The sequence below is a fragment of the Protobothrops mucrosquamatus genome, unplaced genomic scaffold (assembly GCF_001527695.2).
Source record: "Protobothrops mucrosquamatus isolate PMUCROS unplaced genomic scaffold, P.Mucros_1.0 scaffold_217, whole genome shotgun sequence".
NCBI classification, from domain to species: Eukaryota; Metazoa; Chordata; class Lepidosauria; order Squamata; family Viperidae; genus Protobothrops; species Protobothrops mucrosquamatus.
The window spans coordinates 551,032-563,690 of record NW_015386293.1 but is presented as its reverse complement, the minus strand read 5'-3'; positions in this window follow the sequence as shown (position 1 = coordinate 563,690).

Sequence of the window (12,659 nt, the reverse complement as noted above, 5' to 3'; positions counted from 1 at the left end):
ATTTTGTAAATAGTAGTAGATTGATTTCTTGCTCAATAAAATCACTACTATTATTCACAGAAGAGTGTCTCACAAATTCATTTATCCTTTTAGCAGATAACTATACAACCCATGACCTGTTGGGTCATCCTTTCCAAAATATTTCCTTACCTAAACAGGGAAACAGAATGATCATGGCAAAAAAGCAGTGGGAGCAACTTCCTGCCAGCTTCCCTATTGACCCTGCTTGCTTGCTTTATTTTATTTTATTTATTTTATATTTTATTTTATTTTATTGTTTTGTTTTAATTATTTTATTTTATTTTATATTTATTATTTCATATTTATTATTTTATTATATTTATTATTTTATTATTTATATAATTTATATAGCTGCCCAACTCACGCACAGGTGATTCTGGGCAGTTTACAACATTAAAAAAGTCCACCATATAATATAAACTCATAAGAAACCTCCCCCCTCACTCTTCATGGCAGAAACAACACAATCAGATCAGCCATCTGATCAGCTCCGTTTCAATTTGTGATCCCAGGCCTGCTGACAAAACCACATTTTTAGGGCCTTTCAGAAGAACAACAGGGTGGTGGCCAACCATACCTCTAAAGAAGGGGCTACCACCAAGGAGGACTATTTTTTGTGGTCCCACTAGATAAACATCCCTAATTGATGGGATCCATAACATGCCTTGCTTTCCTGTCTTGATGGGCTAGGTAGATGTAATAAGGGAGAAGCAGTTCTTCAAATAGCCCTGGTCCCAAGTCATGACCAGGGCTTTTGCTTGCTTATTACTCAGTTACTTTCTGTAGGTATCTGGAGCTCCAGAGCTTATGTTAGGGAAAGAGAGCAAGTTGCTCCGCTCTTTGGCATCTCTAGGCTGCATGGCTTTATCCTGGAAGCAGGCATCAATTTTTGAGCAACCTCAGTAATTTGTGGCTGCTTCAAAAATGGCACCCGCTTCTGTGAAAATGCCATGTGGCTTGCAGGGATGCTGAGGAACAAAGCAGCCTGCTCTCCTTTCCTGGGGATCTACTGTATAGAAGGTAAGTGCATAATCAGTGAAGGAGGGTGTGGGACCTGGCAGGGTGGGAAGCAGGCCCAAGGCCTGTGGGGACATTGAGCGCTGAGAAGCAAAGCATGGGTGCCACAACGAGGGGTGTGGAAGGTCTAGGGCAGGTTAGCCTGGGCCTGCTCTAGTCCTCCCAGTCCCCCCTCCTTCAATCTCCACTTAATGAGCTGCACGGTCATTTAATGACCATGTCAGGGAGAGTAGGGACGGGGACTATTAAGTGAGGTGATCATGAGGCTACCTTGTTTAATGGCCATTACAACTTGTGACTGTAATGGACAGATTCCACTACAATTCTCAAACACTACCTGTACAAGGTCCTCTTGCTGAAGATGAAAATAAAAGTTATTACTCCTTGCATAGCCAGAATATTATTGCATGAAGCCGGCTCAAGATTAGAGGAGACTGCAAAAAGGCAAGAACAAAGAGAGCATTGTACTAAGTAATGTCCTGATTTCCAAGATAGAGTGAGAAATTGAAGAAAATTCCCATCAATGAGAAAGTTTAGATTAGTCTAGGCACATGAATAGAGAGTCAAACTACTCTTACTGTATATGCAAGCAGAGGCTATGGGATAGAGGTAAAGAATGTAAATTTGAATTTTTTTATGCTTTTTCATCTTTCTGAGTCTACATGTAAGGTTTTTTGTTTTTTAAAAAAATCCATACTTTATAGTAATAATATTTGCTGAACCCAAATGATTTCCTCATTAGTAATTGTGTTTTCTAGCATCATCAATCATTATGATGACAACAGACTAGAAAAAAAGACAGACTTTATATTACTTAAGCAATGGCTGGATCATAGCCAAGGATATTATAAGTCCTAGTGATGAAATGGTCAAGAGAAATATATTCCTGCTGCTGTCTTAAACTATTTGGATATATCTAATATATGAATACGTGAAATCTTATCAGTTTGTCTACTATTCTGTGCTTTGTTAAAAACAATTTTTTCTACAATTTTTGATTGACTAGAAAAATAAATGTGTGATTTTGTTAGTTATATGTGACAGTGATGATTTCCAACCAATACTGCATAAGTGGATTTCTGTTCATACATTGAAGGTGATCCTTCTTTTCCCCTTTTACTGCAATTCTGCTGCTAAGGTTTTCCTACTTAGGGAACAGGGTGGCCAAGACAATCCATTCTGCCAACAATATCTGTTCTAGCAAAGGATTTTACGTATTAGTTCTTTATAAAAAAAAAATCTGAGGCTATGAATGTGCCAGACCACCTTCCTCCAGCTTGGTGTCCTCCAGATGGATGGATGGATTTATTTATTTGAATATATTAGCTGCCCAACCAATGGGCTCTGAGCTTACCAGATGTTTTAAACACTTATCCACAACCAACATACCTAGCAAAGGGTCTAGAAAAAAATCAGTATATTGAACATAAACTTCAACAGAGAAATTCCTTCTTTTTACATTACATTTTTTCCCCAAGTTTGTTTATTAATTTTCCAATATTACATTTACATATTTGAAAAGTAGCATGGTGGCTGAGCACCGTAATTCCATTACATTTGAATATCATCGGTACAAATCTCAAAGTATTACAACAACTAATTCCCTCTCTTTCCCCCATAATATCTACTGTCCCATATTCAGACCAATACAATTCTTATTCTATCAATCAAACAAAAATACCTTTCTAGTATTCATCATTAATCTTCAGTCTATATATATCTTAATTGATTTGACATTCCATCTTTTAGACAATAACCTAGTAAGTTTTTCCTAACTTTAATTTCCCATTGATATTTAAATTTAACATTTAATCTTTATCATTTCCAAATTTTAAATGACCCCAATTTCTAAGTCTCCTATCTCATATTTGGGGCTAATAAATTTTTTCTTTTCTTCCTTCTACTTCCTTTCTTTCTTCCTTTCAAATAAAAAAATAAAAAAATAAAAATAAACCATCAGCATTTGTACCACAAACCAATATACAAATTTAATTATTAGTATTTATACTTTTAAGTTTTACTTAACCTTTGTCTCAACTCATAACAATATCTTAAATTCAAATCTTAGTTGTTTTTAAACATTCAAACTTTTAGCTAATCAGTGACCTGGTAGTTAATTTTACCTTAATATTTTAATTTGATATTTAATATTTTTTTTCAAAATTTTTAATTAAGCACAATTCCTTTATCACAATTCCTCATACAATCTAATATTTAAAATACACACCTTATATATAAATTCTACCATCTATCTTAACACAGGGCTTTTCAACCAGTGGTACGGGTACCACCTGTGGTACATTGGCACCTGGCAAGTGGTACGCGACCATCCTAGAAAAATGGTAGCGGGGGAGGGGAATGAGCTGAACTGGTGGCAGCACCGCACAAGCCTGAGCGAGAGATGGTTGGAGCTGCAGGGCTGTCAGGGCTAAGCGGAAGTGTCAGGATCAGCGCCAGGCTCCAGCTGGAGCTTAGCGCTGATCCTGGAGCTTCTGCTGAGCCCAGAAGAAGTGCCGATCAGCTGGAATGTTGCAGCATCTCTAGGGTCTTGTGATTTACATTCAGATGCTTGGCAACTGATTCATATTTATGACGGTCACAGTGTCCCAGGGTCATGTGAAGTGACCAAAACCTGCTGCAACCACCCAGCAGACTGGGGCAATAAAAACCAAACACCCCCCCACCCCACCCCCGCTGCTAATCCTCAACAGAAATGCTCACAACAATGAAAACCTTGGACAGGAGGAAGAGCGTGGTTGGGCGGGCAGGCAGGTGTCTTGCTCGGCTGTGGCTTGGGGGACACTTTTTTCAGTGCTATTGTAACTTCGAATAGTCATTAAGTGAACTGTTGTAAGTCGAGGGCTACCTGTAGTTTATCACTTTTTTCCTTTTTTTTTTTTTTTGGTCATCAAGTTTTTGACACCTTGCTAGGCGACTGGTGGTACTCGGATGTTGCCATATCCTAAAAGTGGTACAATGAGTGAAAAGGTTGAAAAGCCCTGTTCTAAATTTTCTCAGGTAAGGCATTCACATTGTACAAGTATTTGTAACTCTATCAGATCACCAGCACAGCTAAAAAGTCTTTTTCATTATTTTATTTGTTTTAGTCCAATTTGTTTACCAGATTTTAATTACGGTATGAATGTCTTTTTTATGAATTCTATAATCTACCTTGAGAGAATTCTTTTGGCCTATAAATAATCCATAAATAATCTTATTTTAATTTCATTCATTTATTTAAAGTTATCTATAGGCTATCTATAAGGCAAGAGTCCTCTTAAAATGGGCTTTCAAAATTTCAGCTATGCATACTGATTTCATACATTGGATAAAATTGTTTCTTAAACATGTCTTGGGCATACATTTTATCAGTTGGGTGCTGAGAGTATTTCCTTGGTTGCCTGGTGTAACAGTTTTATATACTTTATCATACCTAGCATGTTAGTTAAGTATGTTTCTTTCCTTTTCATAGAAGTGCTGTTTATTACTAACAAGGTTACTTCCAAAATTGCAGTTACCTCATCATCATGCTGACTAATGAGCCACTTATTATAATGGTGACTTCCTTGAGGCCTTTTGGGTTTATGTTGGAGTTGCAGGCAATGATCTTAGAAGTCAGATTCTGCCAGGAATACTGAGATCTGATAGAAGATATCATATGAGATAGAGCAAATCTCTAAAGAGATTTGGATTTGAATCTCAGCAGAAAAATAAAATAATTTAGAAAATTCATCACACCTTATTTTAATTAACCATAGTTAATTCTCCTCCTCCTCTCTTCTGCTTTTAAAGAACCATTATTTTTTGTCCAGGAAGTGGACAAAGATTTCATGCTATTTTATGAATAGTGTGGTTTTAAAGATTAGCTTTATTTGGGATGATTTAGCATTTTGGTTGAAATGGCAGCACTTCAGCAACATCCTTTCCTTCCTCGGATACTCGGTGAAGACAAGCTTCTATTTTATGTACTCTGTATTAATGAACTTTGGCTTTATATAATTGCTCAATTAATATAGCCATAATTACATTATAATGATATAATTATAGTGGTAATTTTATTCCTGCAAATAATTAGAGAATTATAAACAGAACGAACAAGTGTACAAATGAGCAAGAACATCATCTCTCTCTCTCTCTCTCTCTCTCTCTCTCCTTTTTTCAACAATAAACAAACTGTCCAAGTTACTGTCTGAGATTTGCTATATACTTCCTGTCTTCTAGGAATTGAGATTCAAAATAGTCAAGACCATGAAAGAATCATAATTTGATCTTCCAAGGATTTGTTAACATTAACATTTCAAATCAGCTGTAGGAAACGAAAAAGCAAGTCAAACTCAAGGAACAATAACTGACAATTTTTTACTTAAATAAGCAAAATTCCCCATAATTTGCAGTCCACAAAGATTATGCCAGTTGGGAAATATGGAAATTAAAGTCCAATGGATATAGAAAGCACAGATTCAGAACTTTTCATAAGATTGACCCCCCTCCAACCCTCAGTACTCTGATAGTGGGGAAAATTGATTCCAATTCTACTTGCATCTTTCCACAGAGGAACTTCTGAAAATAACCCATGAGAGGTCACTAGGTGTTCTACAAGAGAGCATGAATGAAATACCGTGAAATAATATGGGTGGCCAATACATTTTACAAACAAACATACAAATAAATAAATAAACATTTTTTTACTTCATATGTTACCAGACCACTGGCAGCAGTCAGAACTTTTATGTGCCACATAATTCAGCTTCTGACCTTCTGCTTTGCTGTTATTGCAAACTCCTAGAATATAAACTGAGAGCAAACCCCACTCCTTACTAGCGCTGATGATGTTACCTAGTTTGGGTAATGAAATGTCTGCAAGAAAACTACCAAACTCAGAGAGCTCCAAGGACCCCTCATTTCAACCCTGAGCTACAAATACTCTCCTTTATTGCTAAATCAATGTGTTTCATTCAATAAACAAAGATAAACAAAAGATGGCTTAGCCTGATGAAAAAACTGGGCATGCACTAAACACTGACTATTAAACTTTCTAATGTCTAATTTCCAAATACTATTCTAATAATGTTAGATAAATTTGAATAAATTAAGATGATGTAATTATAAAAATCACAGCTCAGTCAAATGAAACAGTGTATCATTAATTTTATTGAAAAAAAATAAAAACTCAGCTTATTCATTTTCATTCACATACACACAACGTTTGCATCCTATTGAAGTACATCCAGCTTTTTCTCCCCCTTGGTCTTTAAAGACCTTAATGTCTAAGTGAAATTGGGAGGTTTGGCAAGCTGCCTTGGGTCAATGGCAGGGAAAACATAAAAGGACAGGCTGGATGAAGTTACACCAATGGATGAAGTTACACCAAGGACAAATTGGACAGATGTAGAATTAATGCCAGGGATTGTTTGTGTCCTGTATTGTTTGAATAGCATTCTTCTTCACAATGGAAATACCTTGAAACTCCTCTGGATGGTAGGCCTGCCCTTGATGATGGCAGGCTGACAGTTGATTTTTTTTTTTTTTAGTTCTCTGCTGGTAATATTCCACAGTAGCAACTCCTCTCACTCCATTATCATGTTTATATTTGAAATTCACTATATGAAACATAGGACTTTTGCTATTGGTGCTGCACTTTGATTCTAGTAGATTACCAACATTTTCTAAATCCAAAGTTGAGAACATGGCATTCCTATAAAACATGTTTCAACAAAAAATTCACACAAAATGCAATTCAGTGGTAAGAAAAATAAGGTGCTACACACAAAAGAGAAAAATCAAATGCACAAGGGTAGAATAGGTGGTATCTGGCTCAACAGCAATAACTGTGAAAAGGATCTAGGTGTCCTAGTAGACCACTATTTAAGTAAGAGCCAATAGCGTGCTGCAGCTGCCAAAGATCTGCTAATGGAGTCCTAGGTTGCATCAACAGAGGAATAGTTTCAAGATCATGTGAAGTAATAGCATCACTCCATATTGCACGTAAGACCACACTTGGAATACTGCATCCAGTTCTGGTCACCATGATACAAAAAATATGCCGAGGCCCTAAAAAGAGTGCAGAGAAGAACAATGACGATGATAAGGGGTCTGAAGGCTAAACCATACAATGAAGATTGAGGGAACTAGGTATGTCTAGTAGTCTAACAAAGAGGGGTGATATTATAGCAGTATTTCAATACTTGAGAGTAGTGTGGGGCTGTCACAGAGAATAAGGGGTCGACCTAATTTCCAAAACACCTGAGGGCAGGAGAAGAAGTAATGGGTGGAAGATCATTAAAGAGAAATACAATCTAGAATTAAGGAGAATTTCCCTGTTGGCAAGAACAATTAGTCAGTGGAATGGCTTGCCTCTGGAAGTTGTGGATGCTGTGTTACTGGAGGTTTTCAAGAAGTGACTGGACAGCCATTTGTCTGGAATGATGTAGGGACTCAAGCTTGAGCATGACCTCCAAGATCCCTTCCACCCCTATTATTCTATGTTTTATACTGTTTAGTGTATTTTCATACAGCATAGCTTTCTATAGGTGGTGCCTTCCAGTTATCTTTGGTCTGTATCTGCTGGCTCTGACTTTAAAATGCAGTTTTGAGCGTACCGGTTAATGTAATGTCAATACTCCTTAGTGTTTTCACACCACAAAACCCTAACAAAATAATGCATGATGCCAAGTGCCTTCCAGATTCCTAATAATTTTAACTACATAACTCATATTTATGTACTTGCTCCCTGTTACATAGCATCTATATTAAAGCCTCATTCTATTTTCTATTACCTTTTTTTCCTCCACTTGTCTGTAAAACAATCTCTTTGCTTTATTTGTACCTCTCAGTCATAGTTATTCTCCTCCTGCCTCCTGGTTTCCTGATTACCAATGAATTCACAGACTGTTTGATAAGTGTGGGTATCTTCTGCTTAGAAAAATGGAAGCTGAAAGTGTTCCTAATTCTGTCAAGAAAATGATTTTCAATCTCCTTACCTTGCAAATTATTCTTGTGAGGGTCAGATGTGAATCGATTTCTGAAGTTGCTTTTTCTTGGCTATAAAGTGGTAAAATGTGGAGTGCTTTGAAGTTAGAAATATAAACGTGGAGACATAAAAATTGTATATATAACCATCAGAGAAAGAGAGAGAGAAATCTGTCTTGAGATGACTGTCTCCATATCTTTCAGAGCAGTAACTGCAACAACTCAGAACATAACAGAAAGCTGAAGTGTTATGACTCATTTACTCCTAACAAGTCTAATACACTTCACTGAAAGCATGTTGCATAGGACATAAGGGACTCTCTGCTATACTGGAAAAAAAGCTTCAAAGTCTATTAAAATAAAACAACAGCCATTACTCTAGCTCAAATATTCTTGAACAACTAAATAAAGCCAACAATACCACAGAATTGTAATTGTGTTATTTTTGTAATTTATTGTCACTCTGAGAAATGTCTTATGTTTTGTCCACTTTTTGTCCTTCAGAAATGAAAATAAATCAGGCTGATAAAACATGTTATTTTTTTATTGCTGTGTGTAATGCTCCACTTGCAATATTATTTGAGATGTTAAATGTTCATACTTTACATAAAAGATGCCTGAAATGCATCTCTCTGACTAGAATGAAGAGGTGGGCATTTCAGAATATGGCATAGAAAAGGGTAGATAACTAAGTAGCCTAACATTTAGGGATTTTTCTCCCCCAAACATGATATCTTTGGAATTAGTGTTAGACTTCCATAAGCTTCTTTTCCAAACCACTGGACTGAATATAATTTCACGAACACAGGAAACTATCTTATGCAAAAGCACACTACTACTATAGTGATAGCATTAGCTCATTATGGCCTCAGCTAGATTTTTAGTTCTATTGTTTGTGTGTTGACCTAGTGAATGGACTCACACATTATAACTTATCATCTTCTCAACATGCAACAAACTTTTTTTTGTGCAGAGTATATCTTGGCATGAAGAATTTATTTCAGTCTAATAGTTTAGCCACAGGTAAATTATCTGTGTGATAACAAGACCTAAAATGAGCTAGCCAATAAATGAAAGGCAAGTAATTTTAGCAATTGATTAACAACATATTCTTTCCTTTCACATATCACAGGAAAGAAGACTTGATGCTGACTCTCCAACCTATAAACCAAAGTGTAAACTGGCTAATTTCCTGAGGAGTAGGTAAGGGAGGCTCATATCTAGTATAAGGTGTTCAACTCTCTCCTGTTAATGTGGTAGGTGAAAATATAAAATAATAGATATAAAGTTTCAGTCCATTTTGGTGCCTTATGGAGAGTTGGGAAACAAAGTACTGAATGAAACTTAGGAAGTCACAACCACACTAAATTGTTTTGTCAAACTGGTACTTGTAGGAGTCTGATTGGAATAAGTGGCTTAGTACTGTGGCACAAAATAAGGGCTTGGCTTGGAAAGAAACCTCCCTTCTGGGAAAGTGGGGGTATGTCACATTCCCCCTCAATTAACACTCATGACACAAGGTTACATATGAGCTTTAATTGAGCCAATTTGCAAGCAACAGAGTAGAAAAGATTGCATTTGTGGTTTCTTTAGCATATTGGTTAAACTGGAGAATTCTGATTTCTTTCAAGAACAAACTGAGTATTCCTCTGGTTTGTTCTGAGTCTAAACCAATTTTCTCCAATCTTTGTCTCTTTCAGAATGAATTTCCACTCTTAGCAATGGCATGCTGACTGGGAAATTATGGGAGTCAAAGTCAAGATATTTAGAGATTGGAGAATGCAGAGCTAACAAACAGCAGGGTCAGTCATAAAGGACTCAAATGTCTATACACCAACACACAGAGTATGAACAGCAAACAGGGTGAACTAGAAATTCAGGTTAATGAGGGCAGATATGATATTGTTGCCATTACGGAAACATGGTGGGATGAAACCCACAAATGGAACATACAGCTAGAGGGATTTAAATTATTTAAAAGAAACAGACCAAATAAAAGAGGAGGCGGAGTTGCTCTATATGTAAGAAATGACTACATCTCTACAGAAATAGAGCACAACAATGATGAAAACTCTCTTGAATGCATTTGGGTCAATATAAAAGGTGGGGGGGAAATGACATTGCCATAGGTGTATACTACAGGCCACCCAACCAAACAGAGGAAATAGATGAACTTTTTGCTAGTCAACTACCTAAGGTATGTAGGAAGCACATCACAATAGTAATGGGGGACTTTAACTACCCTGACATCAACTGGGAGACAAACTGCACCAAGTGGAAGATCAAACTGATTCCTTGCAAACCTAGCAGACAACTTTGTCTCCCAAAAAGTAGAGAAGGGAACTAGGGGATTAGCCATTTTGGATCTAATTCTCACTAACAGAGATGAAATGATAGAAGGTGTTGAAGCCACAGGAACCTTGGGAGGAAGTGATATGCAATATTGGAATTCAACATTATGCAAGCACAAGCAATAGAACACAGTCAAACTAGAGTCTTGGACTTTAAGAGAGGTAATTTCAATAAACTTAGAGAGGGCTTGGGAAGGATTCCATCGATGAGAATCCTCAAGGGGAAAACAACTCAAGAAGCTTGGGAAATTTTGAAAAGTGAGATAATAAAAGCCCAGTCTAGCACAATACCAACAAAGAGGAAAAATAACAGCTCTCAAAAGAAACCAGCATGGCTGCATAATGAACTCTCTGATCAATTGAAAGATAAAAAGGACAAGTATAGAAAGTGGAAAGAGGGGCACATAACTAAGTCAGAATATCAGCAAATAGCCCGAGCCTGCAAAGGTGAAGTGAGGAAAGCTAAGGCTCAAAATGAACTAAGGCTTGTGACCAAAGTCAAAAATAACAAAAAAAGCTTCTTTCAACATGTAAAAAACAAGAAAAAAGTGAAGGAAATGATTGGTCCATTAGTGGGTGAAAGTGGCATGAAGGTGACAAGCAACAAGGAGAAAGCAGAACTATTTAACTCATTTTTTTGCATCTGTCTTTACACAAAGGGAAAAAACAGACCAACCTATCAAAAATAGTGCCATAAAAACAGAATAGAAACACAAGTTAAGATAAGCAAGAAAATGGTAAGTGAGCACCTGTCCAGCCTAGACGAGTTCAAATCACCAGGACCAGATAGATTACACCCCAAGGTTCTCAAGGAACTGGCAGATGTGATCTCAGAACCACTGAACTATATTTTTCAAAGATCCTGGAGCACAGGGGAACTACCAGAGGACTGGAAAAGAGCTGATGTAGTTCCCATCTTCAAAAAAGGGAAAAAAATGGACCCAGGAAATTACAGACCTATCAGCCTGACCTCACTACCTGGGAAGATTCTGGAAAAGATAATCAAACAACGAATCAGCGAACACCTAGAGACAAACAAAGTCATTACTAAAAGCCAACATGGATTTGTCAAAAACAAATCATGCCAGACAAATCTTATTGCATTCTTTGACCAAGTGACAAAATTAGTGGATCAGAGGAATGCTGTGGATATAATTTACTTGGACTTCAGTAAGGCATTTGATAAAGTAGATCACAACCTACCACTTGATAAGATAGAAAAATGTGGGTTAGACAGCATCACCACCAGACGGATCCGTAGCTGGCTGACCGGCCGTACTCAGTGTGTGGTCCTCAATGGAACCCCATCTACATGGAGGGAAGTGTGTAGTGGGGTGCTCTAGGGCTCTGTTCTGGGCCCAGTGCTCTTCAACATCTTCATCAACGATTTGGACGAGGGGATAGATGGGGAAATCATCAAATTTGCAGACGACACCAAGCTGGCAGGAATAGTCAACACTCCAGAAGACAGGCTTAAGATACAGAAGGATCTGGATAGACTTGAACACTGGGCACTATGAAAAATGAAATTCAATGGTGAAAAAAGTAAGATTCTACATATAGGCAAGAGAAACCAAATATACAGGTATAGTATAGTATAGGGGATACCTTGCTCAATAGTAGTAACTGTGAGAGGGATCTTGGAGTCCTAGTGGACAATCACTTAAATGTGAGCCAGCAGTGTGCTGCAGCTGCCAAAAAGGCCAACACAGTGCTAGGCTGCATTAACAGAAGGATAGAATCAAGATCACGTGAAGTATTAATACCACTTTACAATGCCTTGGTAAGGCCACACTTGGAATACTGCATCCAGTTTTGGTCACCACGATGTAAAAAAGATGTTGAGACTCTAGAAAGAGTACAGAGAAGAGCAACAAAGATGATTACGGGACTGGAGGCTAAAGCAAATAAGGAACGGTTGCTGGAATTGGGTATGTCTAGTTTAATGAAGAGAAGGACGAGAGGGGCATGATAGCAGTGTTCCAATATCTCAGGGGCTGCCATAAAGAAGAGGGAGTGAAGCTATTTTCCAAAGTGCCTGAAGGCAGGACAAGAAGCAACGGATGGAAACTAATCAAGGAGAGAAGCAACCTAGAACTAAGGAGAAACTTCCTGACAGTTAGAACAATTAACCAGTGGAACAACCTGCCTCCAGAAGTGGTGAATGCTCCAACCCTGGAAGTTTTTAAGAAGAGACTGAACAGCCATTTGTCTGAAATGGTATAGGGTTTCCTGCCTGAGCAGGGGGTTGGACTAGATGACCTCCAAGGTCCCTTCCAACTTTTATTATTATTATTATTA